Source organism: Dasypus novemcinctus, chromosome Y (genome assembly GCF_030445035.2).
Source record: "Dasypus novemcinctus isolate mDasNov1 chromosome Y, mDasNov1.1.hap2, whole genome shotgun sequence".
Classification (NCBI taxonomy): Eukaryota; Metazoa; Chordata; class Mammalia; order Cingulata; family Dasypodidae; genus Dasypus; species Dasypus novemcinctus.
The window spans coordinates 16,558,716-16,577,497 of record NC_092216.1 but is presented as its reverse complement, the minus strand read 5'-3'; the positions used below and the strand labels follow the sequence as shown (position 1 = coordinate 16,577,497).

The following is an 18,782-nucleotide window of genomic DNA, read 5'->3' as shown; positions in this document are numbered from 1 at the left end:
ACTCAAAGGCACATGTAGGTAAGTTTTAAAAGCCAGTTTTATCATTTTTGGTGTAGAATCCTCTTTGTCTTCCTAAAATATTAAAATGAAACCCAGAGAAGAATAATTATCGATCTCCTTTTTCCAGGTGTGGTGACTCCTGGCATGCATCCTCCTCTTTTGGCAGGACACTAGGAGGCTCAGCCCCTGGAGTGCTACTGGTGATAGCAAGAGACATAAAATTCCTCTTCCCTAAGAACAGAAGTAGGCAACACTAACCACTGAACTATCTAATCGTTTGATTAGAGATTTTGGATCACTGGGGTTTGAGATCTGAGACAGCATTGCTTCAGTATGACAGAACCAGAGTAGTGGCAATTATTGTTTAAATCTGCCCTAGACTGGGGTGGATGCAGTAGAGACATGATGATACTGAGCTTCCTCAAGGCTTCCGAGGAGATATTTAGTGGCCTTGCTGATTCTCTCCCCAAGGCATGTTGGAGCTAATATGTTACCATTGGGTGGAGATCAGTCTCTGTTTCAGTTGGTGAAGACTGACTTGAGAAAGTTTTCTCTGACATACCCCTTTTCCCAGAATTTGTCATCCAGGCAAAAAAGCCTGAGACAATGAAAGAAATATAAGAAATTACAGAGGCAGAGAGCTGCAGGGCAAAGGCCTGCAGCTTCAAACTCAGAAGAGAGAGGATTCTACCTCCTTGGAAGCTCCAAACTAACAAACAAGCAACACCTACAAGAAGACAGTGTCCACACTGGCAGGGGGAAACATGTACACTACATTTGCCGTGGGCAGACTTTTCTGATAGGAAGGGTGAAGCTCAAGAAAATATCTTACTGTTAGTAGTTTCTAGCAAGAAACAGACATTTCATGAGATGAACTCTAGAGTTAAGCTTTTATTTTATTTTATTTTTCTTTTCTTTTTTTTTCACTTGTTTTCTGATTAGTATTTTTTGTCTTTATTTTTTTTATATTACATTAATACTGCTTGCCTGTGTGTTTGTTTTGTTTCATTTTTTTTAAGTAGAACTTTTTTTATTGATTTTGTAAAAATATTACATTAAAAAAAAATATGAGGTCCCATTCAACCCCACCACCCCTACCCCACCACTCCCCCCCAGCAACATTCACTCCCATCATCATGACACTTCCATTGCATTTGGTAAGTACATCTCTAGGCATCTCTGCACCTCATGGTCAATGGTTCACATCATGGCCCATATTCTCCCCCATTCCATCCAGTGGGCCCTGGGAGGATTTACAGTGTCCGGTGATTGCCCCTGAAGCACCATCCAGGGCAACTCCAAGTCCCAAAGGCGCCTCCACATCTCATCTCTTCCTGCCATTCCCCATACCCATCAGCCACCATGTCCACTTTTCCCACTCCAATGCCACCGTTTCTCTGTGGACCTTGGATTGGTTGTGTCCGTTGCACCTCTATGTCAAGAGGAGGCTCAGATTCCACATGGATAGTGGATGCAATCTTCCTGCTTTCAGTTGTAGGCACTCTAGGCTCCATGGTGTGGTGGTTGTCCTTCTTCAACTCCATCTTAGCTGAGTGAGGTGAGTCCAATAAATCAGATTGTAGGAGCTGGAGTCTGTTGAGGCTCAGGGCCTGGCTATCATATTGTCAATCCAGAGATTCAAATCCCCTAAATATATCTTAAACCACCCCAACACCATCTACAATTCCAGTAAAGTAGCATGAAAGTCTTATGAAAAGAGATCCCATCTGATTCCAGTTTCATCACACAGAAACACCAGCTCCAAAGAAGGGCCATCTGACATGGCAGTGAACCCCATCTGCCATGACCATAGAACCTGTGGGTCTCTTTAGCCCTCCAAGGAACCAATACCTGGGGATTGTATCTACTTTTTCTGTCTCTTAGACTCTGCTCAGTTATGCATAAGGGCAATCCTTCTGACAGCCTCCAGACTCTTTTTTAGAGTCTCGTAGCCATATAAACTCATTTCTCTTTTCCTTTTCCCCCTTACATTAGGTCAAACAGCATTTTAAAGTCACGTTATTATATGTAGACAGGGATATTCTGCTGATCCGCATCGAACCTTCAATTCAAGGTATTTTCCAGTTGCATCATCAGTTGGTAGTTGATAGTGATCCCTCGGTGCCAGGGAGGCTCATCCCCGGGTGTCATGTCCCACACTGGGGGGAAGGCATTGCATTTACATGCTGAGTTTGGCTTCGAGACTGGCCACATTTGACTAACATGAAGGTGGTCAGAAGGAAATTCCCAGGCACAGTGCTGCTCTAGGCCTTGTTCTTATTTCAGGCATATAGGCTCACAAGCATAGTCATTAGTATCAGGGGCTCACTGTTGGACCCTCATTGCTTCCCGGTCCTTGCTGCTGCACCTGGAGGACTGCTGCTGCTCCCCTAAGGACTACGACAGAGCACCCCCCAGCCAGGAACCCAGTACCCCCCAGCTGTAGTTTTTAATTGTTGCCACTGTGAGTATATCCAAACATTACCATGCACCCTGGACATATGCCCTGTATAGCTCCCTGTCAGCCATATATCACCTGTCAATAGTATCCTATACCAGTATTCCTCCGCTGCCATTTTTGGACCACTCTGGGATCCAGAACTTCCTGAAAATTGAAGTCCAATATAATGTCAGGATCCCTTACTAGCAAAATGGCATATAGTGATGGGTTTAAAGGTTAGATATAGAATATGTGTTGACTTGGAAAAATTCTACATCCTATCTTTTTCTTTTTTTTTTTTCCCTAATTATTGAACTTCTCTTCACAAGAGCCCTAGACCACAGCAATTCATATATACAATATACAGCACTCCCACACATCTGCCACAAAACCTTTTCCCTTCCACAGCGATACTCTTACAACCTATTCACATCATATTTACTTACAGTGATGTACAGAGTCTGAGACAATAGCTTTCAAAGAAGGTGACATCTGTGCTTACATTGTGGTGCATACTTTAGGACACACAGTTTTCTAAATTTTTGTTATCCTATGTTTTACATTATGGTTTACATTCTCAGTCTGTCGTCCCTTATATGTTTATGGTGTAATATTACATGTTTTATATCCATCCTTGTGTACTCTCGCGAAACTCCTCTCTTACCCCACATTTACCTTGGTTCCACACTTTTAACATCCATTTTCCCATCCCCTTGGTGCCCACAGTGACATCCAACCTCCGTTTCCCAAGGAGCCACGTCCAGAGATACTTGCAACAGTGTTCGGGGCCTAACTTGCTCAACTGCCCCAATGCCCTGGGAGCCACCTTTTCTCCTGAAAGATACAATTCCCTCTATTTGATGGCATTCGTCCTCCCCAGGATGTGGGTCCACCCCCACTCTCACTACTTGGGTCTCTACCCAATGGTCCCACCCACTCTGGCACAATGGGCATTCAGACATTCCCCAGGAGCCCGTCCCACATCAGACCATCCCCTCCGAGCATCCTAAACAGGTAACCCTCTTAATTATATTTTGATACGATTTTCTCAGCATTTTACTCTCAACCAACAGCTGAAGCTCTCCTATGTTTGTATGCTACCCCTCCTTCCCCCCACTTTTTGGGCAATATTACCCATCCGCCCGTCCCCAGCCCCCCTCAAACCCGCAAAGCCCCACCCAAAGGCAACCCCTTGCCCGCATTTTATCTCTTCTTCGTGTTCATACTTACTGCCAGCTCATCATAAATTCCACCCCTGCAGACATCGGCTCACATCCTTCCTCCACCCCCCAATTTTCTGTAAGCCTATCATTCAGTCTCTAGCTCTCTGAGGCAGCTTGCTTATTTCATATCATTGAGGTCATGTACTATTTGTCTGTCAATGCCTGGGTTGCTTCACTCAACATAAGGTTCTCAAGATTCATCCATCTTGTCACGTGTGTTTGTAGTGTATTTGTTCTTACAGCTGAGTAGTATTCCATTGTGTGTATATACCACATTTTATTGATCCACTCATCTGTTGATGGGCATTTGGGTTGATTCCAACTTTTGGCGATAGTGAACAATGCTGCTATGAACATTGGTGTACATATATCGGTTTGTGTCCTTGTTTTCAGTTCTGCTGGGTAAATACCCAGCAGTGGTATTCTTGGATCATATGGCAAATCTATGGTTAGTTTTTTGAGAAACTGCCAAACTGTCCTCCAGAATGGTTGGATCCTTCTGCATTCCCACCAGCAGTGGATGAGTGTTCCCCTTTCTTCACATCCTCTCCAGCATTTGTATTTTTCTGTTTTTTTCATAGCTGCCAATCTTAGATGGTAAGAGTAAGATGGTATCCCATTGTAGTTCAGATGTGCATTTCCCTGATAGCTAGAGATTTGGAGCATTTTTTCATGTGCTTTTTAGCCATTTGTATTTCTTCTTTGGAGAAGTGTCTGTTTAAATCTTTTTCCCATTTTTAAAATGGGTTGTTTATCTTTTTATTTTCAAGATATATGAGTTCTTTATATACGCACGTTATAAGTTTCTTATCAGATATACGGTTGCCAAATATTTTCTCCCATTGTGTGGGCTCCCTTTTTACTTACTTGACAAACTCCTTTGAGGTGCAGAAGACTTTAATTTTGAGGAAGTTCCATTTATCTATTAGTTCTTTTGCTGCTCTTACTTTTGGTGTGATATTCATGAATCCATTTCCTATTACAACGTCCTGTAGATGTTTCCCTACACTGCTTTCCAAGGTTTTTATGGTCTTGGCTCTTATACTTAGGTCTTTGATCCATCTTGAGTTGATCTTTGTATAAGGTGTGAGATGGTAATCCTCTTTCATTCTTCTACATATGGGTATCCAGTTCTCCAGGCACCATTTGTTGAATAGGCTATTCTCTCCCAGTTTAGAGGGTTTGGTGGCTTTATTGAATATTATGTGGCTATATATGTGAGGTTCTATATCAGAGCTTTCAATTTGATTCCATTGGTCTGTGTGACTCTCCTTATGCCAATACCATGCTGTTTTCACTACTGTAGCTTTGCAGTATGTTTTGAAGTCAGTTAGTGTGATTCCTCCAATTTTGTTTTTCTTTTTCAATATGTCTTTGGCTATTTGGGGTCTCTTTCCTTTCCAAATAAATTTCATAGTTAGTTTTTCTAGTTCCTTAAAAAAGGCTGTGTTGATTTTTATTGGGATTGCATTGAATGTGTAGATCAGTTTTGGTAGGATAGACATCTTAATACTATTCAGTCTTGCTATCCATGAACAAGGAATATTCTTCCATTTATTTAGGTCTTCTTTGATTTTCTTGAACGGTCTTGTATAGCTCTCAGTGTATAAGTTTTTTACATCTTTAGTTAAATTTATTCCTAAGTACTTGATTTTTTTATTTACTATTGTGAATGGTATTTGTTTCTTGATTTCCTCCTGATCTTACTCATTATTGGTGTACAGAAATGCTACTGATTTTTATGCATTGATCTTATAACCTGTGACTTTACTAAACTCATTTATGTGTTCTAGAAGCTTTGTTGTAGATCTCTCAGGATTTTCTATGTATAGGATCATGTCATCTGCAAATAATGAAATTTTGACTTCTTCCTTTCCAATTTGAATGCCTTTTATATCTGGTTCTTGCCTCAGTGTTCGAGCAAGTACTTCTAAGACAATGTTAAATAGGAGCGGAGACAATGGGCATCCTTGTCTTGTTCCTGAGTTTAGTGGGAAGGATTTTAGGATTCTCCATTGTAAACAATGTTGGCTGTAGGTTTTTCATATATACTCTTTATCATGTTCAAAAAATTTCCTTGTATTCCCATCTTTTGGAGTATTTTTATCAAGAAAGGGTGCTGTATTTTGTCAAATGCTTTTTCTGCATCTATAGATATAATCACATGATTTTTTTCCTTCAATCTGTTTATATGGTGTATTACATTGATTGATTTTCTTATGTTGAACCATCCTTGCATACCTGGAATAAATCCCACTTAGTCGTGGTGTATAATTCATTTAATGTGTTGTTGAATATGACTAGCAAGTATTTTGTTAATTATTTTTGCGTCTAGGTTCATTAGAGAAATTGGTCTGTAATTTTCCTTTCTTGTGGTGTCTTTGTTTGTCTTGTACTAGGGTAATGTTGGCATCATAGAATGAGTTCGGCAATGTTACTTCTGTTTCGAGTTTTTGGAATAGTTTCAGCAGAATTGGTGATAGTTCTTTCTGGAATGTTTTGTAGAATTCACCTGTGAAGCCGTCTGGCCCTGGGCTCTTCTTAGTTGGGAGATTTTTAATGACTGATTTTATCTCTCTGCTTGTGATTGGTTTGTTAAGATCATCAATTTCTTCTTTCGTTCAATATGGGCTGCTTATGTGTTTCTAGGAATTTGTCCATTTCCTCTAAATTGTCATTTTTGTTGGAATATAGTTTTTCAAAGTATCCTCTTATGGTAGTCTTTATTTCTGTGGGGCCAATGGTGATATCGCCTTTCTCATTTCTTATTTTGTGTATTTGCATCTTCTCTCTTTTTTTCTTTGTTAGTCTCACTAAAGGTTTGTCAATTTTATTGATCTTCCAAAAAACCAGCTCTTGGTCTTGTTTATCTTTTCAAGCGCTTTCTTATTTTCTATTTCATTGAGTTCTGCTCTTATCTTTGTTATTTCCTTCCTTCTTCTTCCTGTTGCATTACTTTGCTGTTGTTTTTCTAATTTCTTCAAATGTGCAGTTAGTTCTTCAATTTTTGCTCTTTCTTCTTTTTTGAAATATGAATTTATGGCTATAAATTTCCCTCTCAGTACTGCTTTTGCTGCATCCCATAAATTTTGGTAGGTTGTGTTATCATTATCATTTGTTTCAAGGTAGTCATTGATTTCTTTTGAGATTTCCTTTTTGACCCACTGTTTTTCTAAGAGTGTCCTGTTTAATTTCCAAATCGTGGTGTGAAACCTGGGCCTCTGTCCCTTGCAAATTTCCAGCTTGACTCCATTGTGGTCAGAGATATTGTTTTGTATGACTTCAATCTTTCTGAACTCATTCAGCCTTTCTTTGTGGCCTAGCATATGGTCTATCTTGGAGAATGTTCCATATGCACTTGAGAAAAAGGTATATCCTGCTGTGTTTGGGTGTAATGATCTATATATGTCTATTAGGTCCAGCTCCTCTAATATACTGTTCAAATGTTTTGTTTCATTAGTGATTCTCTTTTGAGATGTTCTGTCCAAGGTAGATAGTGGTGTATTAAAATCCCCCACTATAATTGTAGATGCATCTATTGTTTCACTTAGTTTTGCTAGCATTTGCCTCACGTATTTAGAGGCACTCTTTCTAGGAGCATAAATATTTATGATTGTTTGATCTTCTTGACAGATTTTCCCTTTCACTAAAATGTAGTATCCTTCTTTGTCTCTCACAATTGTTTCACATTTAAAGTCTATTTTGTCTGATATTAATATAGCTATTCCTGCCTTTTTTGGTTATTGTTTGCTTGTATGATTGTTTTCCAGTCATTCACTTTCAATCTCCATGCTTCTCTGTGTCTAAGATGTGTCTCTTGTAGACAGCATACACATGGGTCATATTTCCTTATCCAATGTCCCAGTCTGAATCTTTTTTTTTTTTAAGGTTTTTAAAGTAACATTTATTTTTTTTCAAACTTTTAATTGTGCAATATAGAAAACTGAAAAGCACAAGAAGCAAAGAACACAAAAGTCATCCAGAATCACAAGCAGTTTAGTTTGACATAACCTTTAGGTCCTGTGTGTGTATAGACATAACGGAGCATACATTTTTATCTAGTCAAGATCTCACAGAATGTATCATGCTTTATCACACATCATGAATATTTACCAACTCACAGCCCCAAAGCCATGAGATATTGTGATGGCCAAGAATATTTGACACCATCTCAGTGGGAAAAAAATGTATTCCTTTCTTGGGGACAAAAATATCAACAGGCCTCTATAGATACTGGCAGAATTACAAATACTGTGCTCCCTTAATAATGCTCAAGTTAAAGTGAGACAAAAGCAAGAGTACAATAAGTATAATGCTTCTAAGAAAATTCATTATCAGATCTATATTGAATTATTAGCAAGAACATATGTTTCTATTGAATTAACAATGTTTTCCTATGGTATAGCCAAGAGATGCTCACACACTGTTAGCTTCAAATGGAAATATGAACACATCTGCATATACCCCTCCCCCTGCCCTTCTGCAGCCAATTTAATGAACAAGTCCTGGTGCATACTGCTCAGAGGTGGTTTAACAATTCCACGTCAAAAATGCTTCTATTAACTAAAAAAAAAAAAAAAAAGATATTTATAAATTCATTAATTCACTAGCTCTACATTTTATCATACATTGTCACCTCAAGATATCTAAAAAGTTTAGATGTGAAGTAAAGTATGAACCATATCTGCAATTAACACAGGTATTTTTACCAAAAAATGTACTTATAGAACTATGGTTATAATCTACAACTGTCTTCTAGATATAGAGTACTACCAAGGAGCCCTTCCCTTTGCCCTTCCTCATCTTCCTCACCCACCATTTCAAGGTGGATGGACAGAGGTCACTCCCAGAAGACAGTACATCCTAAAACTAACACAAGAACCTTTATATAGGGATTATTTTACTACCTCTATTTTTTACATACTTTGGACATTAGGTATTGTCCTGTAATACACAGTAATAACTAAAATGCCTAGAGAACAATGGTCAGACAATCTGAACCTGTCTCACAACTCACAGGCAAAGAACCTTCCCTGGGCACTTCCTTCCCTGCCCCCACCACCACCCCATCAGCATCCTGCTCTAAGACATCTAGTTTAACAATCCCATTCCCCAAATAGTCATTCCTACATATTAACAGAAAACATATCTGAAGTATTGTTTTACACTTTCTACTTTAACATGTTGTTTACTTCTAAACATCTAGAAAGACTAGCTGTTTCAAGCAAGGACTTAAGCTTGTCCACAATACACACAGTAGCACTGAATAAACCGCACACATAATAAAGGATATAACCCAAAAATGTCTTCTTAAAAGGAACATTCCGGCCTATAATCCTTCCCCTTCTGACCTCTATCAACTTAGTGGTTTGCATTTGCAATGCTTAGAGGGGATTTTTTTTTTTAACAATTTTGCTTTCACAAATTTAATTCTGTCGTTTTCAACAGTCTTCCCTTCCAGGCCCGTTAAGGCCTTTGTCCGTTGACATTCAGTGTTATTACTTTCAAGGAATTATTTGTGTTAGCCATATTTTTTATTGGATTTGTGTTTGTCCTATTTTGTTTGTATTTTTTTCCCTTCTCTTTTTGTCTTTTTCTGTTGCTCTTATACTCTCCTCCAACTCTGCCTGTCCTGTTTTTTCCTTTCTTCCTGCAGAACTCCCTTTAGAATTTCTTGAAGGGGAGGTTTCTTGTTGGTATACTCTTTCAGTTTCTGTTTATCTGCGAATATTTTGAACTCTCCATCATGTTTGAATGCTAGTTTAGCTGGATAGAGTATTCTTGTTTGGAAATTTTTTTCCTTTAGTACGTTGACTATATCATACCACTGCCTTCTTGCCTCCATGGTTTCAGATGAGAAATCAGCACTTAATCTTATGGAGCTTCCCTTGTATGTGATGGTTTTCTTTTCTCTTGCTGCTTTTAGGATTTTCTCTTTGTCTTGAGCATTGGATAATTTGACAAGTATATGTCTTGGGGTGGGCCTGTTGGGGTTTTTGACTAGTGGAGTACGCTGTGCTTCTTGGACATGTACATCTGTCTCTTTCAGTAGATTTGGGAAGTTTTCAGCCATTATTTCCTGCAACACTCCTTCTGACCCCTTTCCCTTCTCTTCTCCTTCTGGAATTCCTATAATACGTATGTTTGAGCATTTTGCATTGTCATTCAGGTCCCTAAGTCCTAGCTGGATTTTTTCTATCTTTTTATCGACCCCTTCTACTATCTGTTTGATTTCTGATGTACTGTCTTCCACATCACTAATTCTCTGCTCTGCCTCTTCTAGTCTGCTGATATTTGCTGCAAGTGTATTTTTGATTTCTTGAACTGTGGTGTTCATTCCCATCATATCTGTTATCTTTTTGCATATATCTGCAATTTCCCCTCCAAGTGTTGTCTTCATGTTGTTAACCTCTTTCATTACTTCATCAAATTTCTCAGTGATAAATGTTCTGAGATCTTTCATTGCTTGTGCGAAGTTCTGCTCCTCTTCCTGATTTTTGGTTTGTTGATTGGATTCAGCCATGTTTTCCTGATTACTGGTTTGGTTTGTAGATTTTTGTTGCTGTCTGGTCAGCATTTTATCTTGATGGGTTTAATCAGTTCCTTAGCTTCTTTGTCTACTCTTGGAGATTAATTAGCTGTTGTTTTTGTGTAAGTGTTATATCTTCTCTTTTTCCCTTTGTTATTCTTATTCTAATTTCTTGTTACTGGTTAAGTTCTCTTTAAAGGAAAGTATTAGTGATGGGGAAAGGCAATTGTGTAAACAAGGAAAAAGTGTAAAATAGTATTGGTGATATATGTTAACAAAGCAAGAATATGAGATCTGGGAGGATGGAGGTTAGATTCATGTAAATTCTGTGGAATTATAACTGTAGTTAAAGTACCTATTATGAGGTAGATGACTGAATATGGGAGGAATATGGTATGAGCTAAAAAGCTATTGTTTTCGTGAGAAAGGGAAAGAGAAAAGAAGGGTAATAGTTTCAAGAGTGGATAACAGACAGAAAACAGAACAAAGGTATTAGAAATTAAGAGTTAGACACTTTGTGGATCAAAGAAAGGGAGGTGGGAGGTGGAATATAGGAGAGACAGTAGATGATGGCAGATATCAAGATGTAGGGGAAAGGGGATAGTGTAGGAAGCCTAAATCAGTTCACAGAGAAATGAGGCAGTGGAGGATGAGAAAACCTGGCAAATGTGAGGTGTTCCCTGCTGCACCTATTGTATAATTGAGTTAAAATAAAATAAGTAGAAAATGAGGGACATGAGGGAGAGAGAAAACAGAAAAAGAAAAGAAGAAAAAAAGAAGGAAGAGAAGAAAGGAAGAAAGAAAAAGTGGTGGGCAAAGGGTGGGGAACAGGGTGGGGAAAGAAAAAAAAAACAGATATACACTAACCACAATTGCAACACCAACTACAGCAACAAAAAGAATACAAAACCCTAAATAACTGAATAAAAAAAAGACTTTGGGGGATACGCTGGGAGAAAAGACTAGGGGATAATGCAATATTAGCAATCAGGACATTAAAAAAAGTAAAAAAAAAAGATAAAATGAAAATAAAAACAAAACAAAATGAAATGATAAAGAAAAAACCCAAATGTTGTAGGCTAGGGCATTCAAGTATCTCAGATGGACCTCTGGGCGTGATGGATTCAGGGGTGGAAAGTCTGAGATATTGAAGGCTCAAGAGGTGTGAGACTCTGGGGTGTGGGCCACCAGAGTTTAGGGGATTCAGACCCAGCAACCTCAAATCTGGTCAACAGGAAGAGTAGGAGCCCCTCAGTGTAACACAGCCCTCAGGGATCCCCGCAGCTGGGTGCCAGTCCTATGGGGGAAGTCAGATCCACAAACTCTATATTATGTCTGAACCCTGCAATTCACTTACTCACTAGGGTTTATTTATGTGGGTAAATCATCAATTCAGCTTTTGGACAGCTCCCACCCTGTGATTCCATAAAATGGCCACGTGATGGCGCCTCTACATGGCAGCCAATTTAATGATGCAGATCCGAAGCCCAGCCCGTGGGCTGGCCGCCAGTTTGAAATGCTGAAAACAGATTCCAAAACCGGAATTCCCAGTCTTCGCAAAATATTCCCCACTCAGCTTCCAGACGTGTCCCCCTCCCTCGCTGCACCCTGTAACAACCTCGCAATTACGTCCCTTTATTGCCCACAATCTAATTCCATTGCAGATCGGCAGCCGAGCTTGTGTGGGCGGGGCTCCAGGCGGAAGCGCTATTATTTGTGTCCGCAATCAAAAATTCCCCTGCTTCACAACAAAACACCGTCTGTCTCCCCAAATCGATCCGCAAAGGCGGCCCGTCCCATCAACCTCCCAACAGCCTGCCCAGGACTCGAGAACTCCCCAGCACCACAGAGCCACCAAAAAGCAGTGCCACCGTGCCAATACCATGGCTCCACCCACCCCAAAGAGGGAGCAACCCGTGTGCAGGTCTCACCTCCGGGCAATAGAACCCAAATTATATCTTATAGACCAATCCTCTCCATTACCTTTCCACCAAATCGATGTCCAGACACTTCCTGCCCTGCAAAAATCCCAAAAAAGCCCGGCCTCGGAGAACCTCCAGCGGCGCCCAGCCACCTCGTCCCAGGAGAGACCACAAGGCAAGTTCTCTCAGCCACCATCTTGATCTCCTCCATCTGTTTTGTTTCAAGAGTTAAGCTTTTAAAATATTAAAATATGCAGTGCATAGAAAAGAATATATGACAAATACATACCAAAACACGCCTCCCCCAAAAAAACCCAGGAAATCATGGCCCATATAAGGAAAAGGGTACTAATTCAGAAAACACTGAAGAAAAAGACAAGAATTTGTACATACTGAGCAAAGCTTCTAATAAATAATATTAAAAATGCTCAAGGAGATAAAAGAAATCTGAGAAATAACTAACAGATATTGGGAAAAGAATAAATAACTGATATGAGGATCTTAGTAAAGAGAGAAAATTTTAACAGGTGCTGAAAGAACTACTGGAATTGAATACCAAAATAAGTGAAATGAAAAGTTCCCAGGAGATTCAGGACTTGGCTGGATGGGGAAGAAGACAGAATTAGTAAATTCAAAGAAAAATCTCTTGAAATGAATCTTGCTGAGGAAAAGAAAGACAAAAGACTTATTTAAAGCTAAAATATGGAAATGCAACTATGTACTGAGGTAGGCATTACTATTCCGGCAATGGAAGAAAGTGACTATCACAATCAACAGTACCTTAAATAGCTGGGTTCCTGACAGCTCTAGAGATATCCAGAAACTATAGCAGGGCAAACAGCTCAGGAATTCAGCACCCTATCAGTGAGCCTTACTTTGGAATTTATGTCCCTCAGTATAACAGTTAGATTCATTTTTAGATCCTGTACATATGACTCTTCTGCTCCTTTTAGTTGAAACTATAATTAGCACTACACTTGATAAATATATGTTTCAGAGACTGAAATCTTTGGATCCATTGGCCAGTGGAGTGTAAATTTCAGCAGTTGCAACACTTACTCTCCAGTTCATTGGACTCACCAAGAACAAACAACAAAGATATTATGATGGACAATGGCTATCCCAAGGAAAGAGAGCGTCTGCAACTGCAAGAAAGATAGTCCCATCAATTCACCCTAAGAGGTCTTAACTAGAAGTAGAGTGGGTATCACCATCTCCAAATCCTCTAGACAGGGAATGCACAATGGACTAAAATAGACTTCTTATTAGTCTTCTACAGACATATTAATATTATTATAGCAATGGAAGAACTCTTTTCATTGATATAAGGGCAGTGGCCACCAGAAGTTCTGAGGGATGGTAGAGAGAAGGATAGGTGTAACATGGGGGCATTTTCAGGACACTGGAATTGTCCTGCATGACATTGCAGTGACAGATCCATTCCATTGTATATTTTGTCAAAACACAAAATTGTGTGAGACAGAGTGCAAACTGTAATGTAAACTGTTGTCTATGGTTAGTAGCAATGCTTCAATATGAGTTCATCAATTGTACCAAATGTACCACGCTGAAAAGAATGTGGGAAAGTGGAAAGGGGAGGAAATGCAGCATATAGAAATCTCTCATGTTTTTCATGCAACATTTATGTAATCTAAATCTTCTTTAAAAATGAAATATAATTAAAAAGAGAAAATGTAAATGGTTTAAACTCTCCATTAAAGGGATAGATTGGCAGAATGGATAAAAAAGACATGACTGAAGTATATGCTGTCTTCAACAGACTCATCTTAAATTCAAAGACACAAGAAATAGTGAGAAATGAGAAATTCACAAATCTTTGGAATCTAAACAAAATACTATTAAACATCCAATGGGTTAAAGAAAATATCAACAGCAAAATTAGGAAATGTCTTGAGGCAAGTGAAAATGAAAATATAACATACTAAACTTATGGGAAGCAACAAAGGCAGTGTTGAGAGTGAAATTTGTAGCTCTAAATGTTTACACTGGAAAAGAAGAGAGATTTCAAAACAGAGACATAACCTTAAAACTGAAATAACTAGAAAAAAGAGGAAACTAAACGCAAAATGAGAATGCAGGAAAAGGCAAAATGAATGGAGATAAATGGAATAGACAAAATATACAGTGAAGCAACAAAACCAAAATTTGGTTCTTTGAAAAGATCAATAAAATTAACAACAACAGAAAAAGGAATAGTATACAAATGATTAAAGTTAGAAATGAAAAAGAAATTATTACTACTAACTTCCCTGAAATAAATAGGACTCTAAGAGGATAGTATGAGCAATGGTATGAAATAAATTAGATAGTCTAGATGAAATGAATACATACAAACACACAAACCATCTGTACCAACTCAAAAAATAGATCTCAACAAACCCGTTCCCAATGAAGAGACTGAATCAGTAATCTAAAAACTTCCAACAAAGAAAAGACAAAAAAGATAACTTCACCAGGGAATTCTACATAATATTTCAGGGAGACAATTCCATTTCTCCTCTAACTCTTCAAAGAAATTGAAGAAGAAACATCACCAAATTCATTCTACAAGACCAATATCAATGGTGAATATGTGTTACCATGGGATAGATAGCTGATAAAGAATGGAAAGTTAAGACTTAAAATGAGCAGGGTTCCTATTTGGAAATATGGAAATATTCAAGTAATGAGCCTTTGTGGTGAAAATGTTTCTGTAATGGATGGTTGTGATGTTAGCACATTGTTAATTGTGTATGCAATTAACAGCACTGAAATATCCATCTCCATAGGATTAAAAGGGAAATGTTAGATTTTATATATAGTGACAAGATAAAATATTTTAAAAACTCTATGGAACTGTACTTCACAATAGTGAACCCTAGGCTAACCCAGGGCATTTAATTAATAGAACAAATTTAAATGTACTATTATCAATTACTGCAAATATTCTGTACCAATGCATAAGGTGAAAATCCTGTATTTTAGGGACAGTTGTTCTGTAAACCTACAATTTCTCGAATAAGGAAAGTATATTTAAAATCCCAATAGTACTGTATTCTCAATCTGTGTCTCTACTCTTTAATTCCTGTAAAAGTCAGAATACAGTGGAGCAAGAAAAATAGTGTATTTCCTGAATATGGACATTTAAAATATAAAGAAGTAATATAGGGCAAGTACAAGAAGAGAGGGAAATAGAGGGATATCCAAACAGAGAAAGTGTATGCTATTGAACCTGAGTTAGATTCTTTTCAAGTTAGTAGGTTAGAACCCCCAAACAAGATATATATTTTTCTCAAGTGGCCCTGGATCATTTTCCAGGATAGATTATATATTGGGTGACAAAATAAGAATCAATAAATTTAAAAGACTGAAATTAGTCAAGGCAACTCTTATTATCATAAGAGTATAAAGCTGTAAATCAATAACAGAAAAATTAAAAAATTAAAAATACATGGATGTTACATGGCACATTCTTAGTCAGTGTTCCAGAGAAGAATTAAAATAGAAAACAGTAAATAGCTTATAACAAATGAAAAGGATAAAGCATCATGCAAATCTTATGTGATCCAACAAAGATATGCCTAAAAGGGAAATTTATAGCCATAAGTACATATATTAAAAAAGAAAAAAAAATTGTAGAGACCTAACTACACACCTGGATGAACTAGAAAAAAGTAAAGCAAACTCAAACTAAGCATGCAGAAAGAGAGAAATGAAAAAGAAAAAGTGTAGAATACAAATAAATGCAATTGAGAATTAAAAATAATAGACTTTAAGGAAGAAAAACTACATCATGTATCATTGAACATTTATTAGATTGCTGCTATTTAAAAAACTATAAAACTACAAGTGTTGGAGAAGATATGGAGGAAACGGGACACACATCCACGTCTGGTGGGAATGTAGAATGGTGCAGCCACTGTGTAAGACTGTTTGCTGGTTCCTCAAGAAGGTAAATAAAGAACTGCTATATGATTTGGGAATCCTATTCTGAGGGACATACCCAAATATATGAACATGAACAAATATGTGTACAATCATGTTCATAGCAGTATTATCCACTGTTGCCAAAAGTTGAAAGCACCCCAAATATCCATCAATAGATGAAAGGATAAGCAAACAGTGGTATAAAAGACAAAGAAATATTAGTCAGCTGTAAGAAGGAATGCTAAAACATGGATGAATTGTTAGGTCCCAAAGCTGGGCCTTTGAGGATAACCAGATATATATATATCTGCATCCTATATTAAAAAAAAACACCAAAACCTTTAACCTGAGAGCTAGGCAGATCTTACAAATATTACGTCTGCAGACAGAAGCCAAGATTTGTCTAAAGTGACTCAGACCTGATTCCCTGTGCTGCAGTTTCACTCTTGCTTAAATACTCAAGTTCCTACTTAGCATTGGCTCTGATTACGCATTTGATTTTATGCATATGGATGAACACAGATACACACAGCCGGATATACAATTGTATGATTAATATGTCCAGGAAATCACACTTGCACACACATTGCATGATCAAAAATGGGACAGATAACTCCACCCCTGGGTGGGAGTTTACTATGTTAATTAAGCAAGTTGAAGTGAGGACAGCAAGGGACTTCTGTGCAGGTCTGGCCAAATGGTTGATACTTCAATGGTTTTCATACTTCATCGCTTCAACAGAAGGTCTTGTCCAGCAAAAGCAGAATTTGACGCTGAGGTTTACATCTCATTACCTTCTAATTTGCATACAATTCTTTCCTTTGTACCATGGTAACAGGGAGAGAAACAAGTTATATTCAGGTGTTCAGTCATCCTACATCCATCAGAATCTAAACATTATGTTTAGTGAAATAAATTGAAATAAATCAATCAATAAAGGACATACATGATTTCACTGATATAAACAAAGGATATTGACTAGAATCACAAAAGTCATCTGAAAAATGAGTTAGCAGGAGATAGTAGAGAATGGAGAGGTGATGCTCAATCTGGGTAGAACCTGTGAAGTTGTGAATGGAGTGGTTTGGCATTGGATAAGGTAATGGTGGCAGGGATATGAATGGGTTGATGATGCTGGTGTGTGAGTTTCAGTGGGGCTGGCGGTTGGGTTGGGTTACTGATTGAGCAGGTGGGGGGGCTGGAGGAAGGACCAGATGAACTTAGGAGTTTGAGGAGTGGTTAAAAACACAATTGTGGAAGTATCCTTTCAGCAATTATGGCAGGGGAGGGCACCAGTGCAGGGTGTTGGTGAGGAGATGGGTGGAGAAGGGTACATCTAGGCATGCCTCTATGGAATGCTTCATGATTTTGCATCATCCTTTCACAGAGGCCATGCTAATCTCTGTATCATTCCAATAGTAGTATAGTTGCTGCTGAAGCTAGCACTGGGGCATACCTCTGTGGAATATGACTGTGTTTATGTGGTCATAGGTATTATCTCAGTAGCTAGAGACCCACATAATGGCCAACAAAATCCATATGCCTACCGTTTGGAGTCCTGTTGCAATCTCAAATAGAGGGGCAAGAATCACTAGAGTAAATAGGCAATGTCTAATAAAAGAAAAGAGGCCAATATGCCTATTATAACCCAACTCTTGAAGGGCATGAGTTGGTGTGGCTGCAAGAACAAAGAATGCACTGAGAAGAGAATCAGACATAAGTTTTATTGGGACTTATGAACAGGAGAGCTCATTGGTGGCCAGTCAAGGAATGAATGAAAATTGGGCTCCACAAAGTGATGAGAAAATTAAGGATGATATATAAAGGGTTTCAGAACAGAGTTCCTGCTAGGGTCATGTGAAGCATATAGATGACATGTATGGATGTTTTTGCTATGCTCATAGGAAGACATTTACTGCTTTGTGAAGATCTTATTTTATGATAACATTATACATCCTTTACCCTCTGGGGAGGATTGTTGACCTTTAACTTATGCTTAGGTCACACAGGTGGCTGCGTGCTGAGGACTTGAGGAGGGAGCCTGGACTCCCACAGTTGCACAAAGCTGCCTACATTGACAATAGGACAAAATTCCACAGGTAACTACACATCACAGATTCTGTGTGTTATTCCATTGCCCTTGGACAATGCAACCTAGGGTGATAGACTCAGTTCTTAACCACCCTAAATTATTATATAAGCATATCCTAATAAAGGCCTGGATTTATTCACCAGTTCCCTTAAAAGGGAAAACATATAATCGAGTCTCATTGAAAGAGGGCAGCTATATTTCAGTCTTAAATGAGAAAGTCATGTTCCAAACTTGTCAGTGGGTTGTATTCTGTCATGCCAGCAATGTGTTTCATGCTGTCAATTTGCTGTAGTTATGATCCAAGGAAGGCCAGGAGCATCCTCGACTTACCAAGGAAGATCAAACATTGGTTTGATTGTGGGCATGTGTTACTGCTGAAGCTCACTGTAGGCAAGGGCATAGGGGCAAAAAGAAAAATGTTTACGGGGAACATGAGGGGGAAGAAACATTTCCATTAACAGATAATAAGTAGTCCAGGACTTTCAAACTGGACCTTGTGACCAGGGTCTTTGGTGGACTTTATTTTGACCAGCTGTCTCCCCTGTTTCCTAAATTAACCTGCCTCAATTCCCTCCTCAGAGAGTTCACCCCCTTATTCTTGAGGGGGAACTGAAGGGTAATGGTTATTCTCCTGTAGCTGCTTCCTGCT

At 38.5% G+C, this 18,782-nt stretch overlaps 1 pseudogene; it reads right to left on the bottom strand.

Moving 5' to 3' along the window:
• Positions 1-17,385: 17,385 nt before the first annotated feature.
• LOC139438458 (U6 spliceosomal RNA) lies at positions 17,386-17,483 on the bottom strand (annotated as a pseudogene).
• Positions 17,484-18,782: the final 1,299 nt, after the last annotated feature.